At 41.6% G+C, this 5,525-nt stretch overlaps 1 pseudogene; it reads left to right on the top strand.

Moving 5' to 3' along the window:
* Window positions 1-320: 320 nt before the first annotated feature.
* Window positions 321-5,525, top strand: part of LOC102500011 (myosin light chain 6B-like) — a 15,966-nt pseudogene continuing 10,761 nt past the window's right edge.

Genomic DNA, 5,525 nt, shown 5'->3' with positions numbered 1-5,525 from the left:
GGGTTTTTTGAGAGATTTTTGCTATCAGGTGCGTGTGCTCACCAGAAAGACAGAGACAGAGAGACAGAAAGCGAGAAATCACCCCCCAGGAGGGATGGCCATGCTGCAATCCCTTCTCCTCCATTCTTCTCTTGGGATCTTGGGCACGCACACACACACACCCAGCGTGAGTTTAAGTCACTGGATCTGGGACTCGAACCGTAGTCAGCTATACGGGAGTTTAGCGACAGCGATTACGCTAACTGCTGGTCCCCAGACAGGTATTTTTGACAGGATCTTGCCATACCACAATCCAGCTGCTACAGCTAGGATGACTAGAGATGTGCTGTGGCACCCGACATGCTTTAGACTGGGCAGGAACCAAACCCAGGGCCTTTTGGCTCCAGCCTCATATGGCAGTACCCTGCCACCTGCACCATCATGGCTCGGCCAAGTATTCACTTTCTGATGCCTTTATGAATGTAACAAAGGTGTATACCTATTCTCTTATTAAAAATCTACCTTTGTCAGTTACTTCTGTAGACTCAGTTATTGATTCCTCAGAGGCTCAAGGGGAAATCAATTGCCCCCTACAATGGTTTGCAAATCTCTAGAGGTTTGTAAAAACATTTGTGTCATTTTCCAAAATGGATTGCACCATTACCAAAAATAGCATCTGCTCTGAGCTTGGGACCACTGGAAAGTAGAGCCTTGCAAGGATTAAGGTGTTAATGCTTTGGTGAGGAGTCCAAAGGCCAAAGCAGAGGGAAACAAAGAAAGGGAAGAAAAGCAATGAAAGATGAGATTAAGTGCAGCAACACACCACTATGCGGCTCCCACTTCAGTGAGCCAGCAGTTAGTGAGCAGTAGTGTTTACTCTCTAGGGAACCTCTCTGGAAAGGATATGAGCAACAAGGAGAGGCAGCTTAAGTTCTCAAAATTGATTTTTATTTGTTTTTGGTCAAGGTTTACCATATGAGGAGGTAGATCATGCAAATTGGCCCTTCTTCTACACTTAAGAAGCCAGTTATCACTCCTGGGGGATGATGTTTTACTCAAGTTCAATCATGGAAGGAATACCTGGCTAGAGTAAGACACTAATCAAGAGAAAGAAAGAGAGAGAAGGAAAGAAGAAAAAAAGGACGGAGAGAGACAGACAGACAGAAGGAGAGAAAGAAAGAACAGAAAGAAGAGAAAAAGAAAGAAAAGGAAGGAAAGAAAGAGAGAGAGAGAAATGAAAGAAAAGAAAAAAGAAAAGAAATGAAAAGAGGAGGGAGGGAGGGAGAGAGAGAGAAGGAAAGAAAGAAAGAAGGAAGGAAGGAAGGAAGAAAGAAAGAGAGAGAAGGAAGGAAGGAAAGAGAAAAAGAAAAAGAAAAAAGAGAAAAGGAAAACAGAGGGAAGGAAGAAAGACCAATATAGGCCATGGAGGGACTTTGAGATAGTGCACGATCTTTGATCTCAATACACCATCCCTTCTATTTCTATGTTTTAGACTCAGTAGGTAGGATAAGTACATGATTTCCCCTCCAGAGTACTCTGAATGGAGATTACAGACAAGACTGCTTTTACATACAGTCTTACTTTTCTCCTTCAAAACACTTTCCAGTTTACAGTCGTTGGTGTTATTTGATTTATATTCATAGCTCCTACTTGAGAGTTTTGATAACAAGGTCGTCTCCATTGTATCTCTAGTAACTGGTCTTTAGTAGGCACTTAGCTCAGCAGATACTTGTTGAATGAATAAAGGAATGGGTGAGTGTGGTCAAGTCTCAGCCACTCAGCTGCTACTCTGCTAATGTCTCAGCTGGCTTCTCTGGTGGTGCTGATTTTTACAGATTCAAAATATTTTTATTCTTTTTCATATTTTTTTCTCAATGGGCTATAAACAAAACTATTTTACTATTTTTTCCCCCCTTCTCTGTTCTTTAACTCCCCTGCCTTTCTTCTAATTATAGCTCCAGGGTTGTTTAGAAAAGAAAAGGGGATTAGAGAAAATGCAGGGTTTTTATGTGAGCGTGCTGTTGTCTAAGACATGGATACCCTTGGTTAGCAGATGTCCAAATATCCCCTCTCTTGTAAAGTGCATGAGTGCATCGAAGGGTGGGTAGGGAGAAGGAAAGTTCTCCACAGGCCCCTATCTGGAGTGTTACATCATGTAGGAGGTCTACTCCAGCTCAGCTTCTCCCAACATCCCCTTGGCTCCCACCTCTGGTAGACCACCCTTCAAGCTCTTGCTTCTGCAGTCTCCTCATCTGGCAGCCAGCCATTTCAAGGCAAAGGGAGCAAAACATCAGCAACATGACCCAGGCAAGCTACTTCCTGAAGTGTCTATTTATCAAGGAGGATTTTCCATTATGGCAGTGAGAAGGGGTCAGTGAGTCCTCTCCACAAAATGAGAAAGTACAGGGACTAGCAGATGGCAAATGGCTATGTCACTGGACTCCCATGTAGTCGATCTTGGCTTGAGTCCCGGACCCGGTGGCTTAAACTCACGCTGGGCATGAGTGCATGCGTGCCCAAGATCCCGAGAGGAGAGTGGAGGAGAAGGGGTTGTGGCATGGCCATCCCCCCAGGGAGTGATTTCTCACTTTCTGTCTCTCTGTCTCTGTCTTTCTGGCGAGCACGTGCGGCCTATAACAAAAACCTCTCCAAAGGGGGAAAAAAAAAAAAAAGGAAAAGAAAAAGAACAAAACTGGAAAAATTATCAAAAGCAACCTTTAGGCACTAGATGCAAGCTATCAATCTTTCCTAATCCTCCCCTCCTTCTGATTTTCTGACCTTTGCTTTTTGCACTCAAATCACTACCAAGTGAATAGGAATAAAGCCATAAAGAGAATGGAGGAGAAGGAATTGTGGCAAGGCCAACTACTCTGGAGAATACTTTCTCATTTTTTTCTCCCTTTCCTTCTCTTTCTCTCTCTTCCCCTCTGTCTCTCTCTCTCTCGCTTGTGAGCACATGAGCATTATATCAAATTTTAAAGAGAAAAAAGAAAACTAAAGCTAATCCAATTCCTGTTATGATATTATCATATTTAATGAATTATATAATGGTTGAACCCATCCAGGAGACACATTGGCAATTTACCAGATCCTTCAAAGCCCTACCAATAAGAAGAGAAAATAATGAAACTTTTGAGCACTAGTTAAAATCTGTGAGGGAGATATTCTAAATGGGAAAAGGAACAATTCTTTTAGTTCTTAAGTCTATTATTTATCTAAGTTGCTACCTCCTCTCCCTCCTAAAAGCACTAAAATCCATATCTATACTTAGGTTAAAGAGATTTAACTAACTTCGTAGCATTTTTGTGATCCATTTTTCAATAATTGGAGAACTCCTAATGGACCATAAAACCAAGAATGGAAATTATCTGCACCAAATGATTTGGTAGTGTTTGAAACACTTACATTCTCAAGAGGTAGTCCCAAAACAAGACCAAATACCCAAGTCTTCCCTCCAGAGCTTTGGTTCTAATCCTTAAGTTATTTTGATCCACTTCTATTGGAGCTTCTTGTGATAACTGTGCTATAATTTCTAGAGGTACTATAAATTGGATGGTATTTTTTTTTCTTTCATAAAGTTAAACTCTTGACAATCAGAAATTGGTTTTGAGACTTTTAAAGATTCAGAGCACCACCTACTGGTACAATGTGTAAACTCCTGCAACTTACCTTGATTATAGCTGATACTCTATAGTCACATTTCTGTCACCAAAAATCGAAACAAAACCAGCTTAATTTCTGAGTAAAATTAATTAACATACATTCAAATGTGTGTATTTCTTTATATAATTAAAAAATTTTTAAGGAAACAAATTACAGAACTTAGTGTTAGAAACCTGGTTTGGTCCTGCCAACTTCTAGTTATGGGACCATTAACAAGTTTTTTTAATTTTTAATTATTTTTGTATTTGTCTGAGGGCACCTGAACTTGCCAGGGAAAAAGAGAGAGAAAGTGAGAAAGCACCGTCCCCCCAGGGAATGGTCATGCTGAAATCCCTCCCCCTCCATTTCTCCTTTCAGGATTTTGGGTGTGCATGCACATATGCTTATCGTGTTTTTAAAGCCACTCGTTCCAGAATCAAACTGCTCAGTCAGCTAAGGTGACTGTGATCCAGACATCTTAAGCACACACCACTAGCTGGCCCAAGAAGCAAGTTTTTAACTCATGGAGCCTCAGGTTGCTAATCTAGAACACTTGGATTAGAAAAATAAAACTGGACCCAGGTGCTAAAGTACCATGTGATACTGGAGCCGTGTCGGAGGCTGGGGTTTGGATCTGAACTGGCCTGGTTTCCACAGGTGTACCTGCGAGCCCAGTTAGCTAAAAGACTGAGGGGAGGATCACAGTGAGGTAAGATCTTGTTTAGGAGTCCATGTCTCTTTCTCGTTCTCTAAAACAAATAAATAAATAAATAAATCTGTTTTTGATGAAGTAAGATGCTATAATATGCTGGGGAAGGGCAGAAAGCTCTGAGGATGATGGGTTTCAGGGCATGCTACCCCAAATATGACACGCAGCATTTACGTAAATAGCAAAAGTAGGAAGGTCACTCTGACATCGCCCTCTCCCCTTCTCTCCTAGAATAGGCTGACCTAGACACTAAATCCCAACTGACCTTTCCTTTTAGTGTGGGTCTTAAAACCCTAATATGTCTTATACTCAGAGGAAAGGAATATCACACAGGAAAACAGAAAAGAACCTGAAAATTATTAGATCAACTGCTTTATTCTCCAATCATACTTCTTTTTTTTTTTTTTTTTTTTTTTGGAGAGATTTTCACTGTAGGGCGCGTGCGCTCGCCAGACAGACAGAGAGAGACATAGAGACAGAAAGCGAGAAATCACCCCCCAGGGGGGATGGTCACGCCGCAATCCCTTCTCCTCCATTCTCCTCTCGGGATCTTGGGCACGCACGCACACGCGCCCGGCGTGAGTTTTAAGCCACCGGGTCCGGGACATGAACCGCGGTCGACTACGTGGGAGTCCAGCAACATAGCCATTACGCTAACTGCTGGTTCCCTCCAATCATACTTCTTCATGACTATCCACAAAAATACAGTTTTCCCTGTTTCTATGAGTCTTAATTTCTAAAGATTCTTATGTCACATCAAACTAATATCAAATAAATTTGTATGCTATTCTTTTGTTAATCTTTGTCTGTTTCTGAGAGATTTTTGTTATAGTGTATATGTGCTCACTGAAGAGACAGAGACAGAAAGTAAGACATCACCCACCCCCACCACCCAGGGGGGATGACCATGATGCAATCCCTTCTGCTCCATTCTTCTCTCAGGATTTTGGATGCACACATGCCTGGCATGAATTTTAAACCACCAGATCCTGGGCTTGAACCACAGTTGACTACATGAGAGTCCAACAACGTAACCATTACATCATCTGCTGGACTTGATCTGTCTTTTTTATAGGGGTCTCAGCCATGAACCTTGTGATGGGAGAGAAATTCTTCTACAAGAGTTGAGAAGTAAAAACAAGAGTGAGGAATTTACTTATCTTTTTTTTTTTTTTTTTTGAGAGATTTTCGCTAT

This window comes from Tupaia chinensis, unplaced genomic scaffold (genome assembly GCF_000334495.1).
Source record: "Tupaia chinensis unplaced genomic scaffold, TupChi_1.0 Scaffold143894_1, whole genome shotgun sequence".
NCBI classification, from domain to species: Eukaryota; Metazoa; Chordata; class Mammalia; order Scandentia; family Tupaiidae; genus Tupaia; species Tupaia belangeri.
This window is presented reverse-complemented; position numbering and strand designations above follow the sequence as displayed.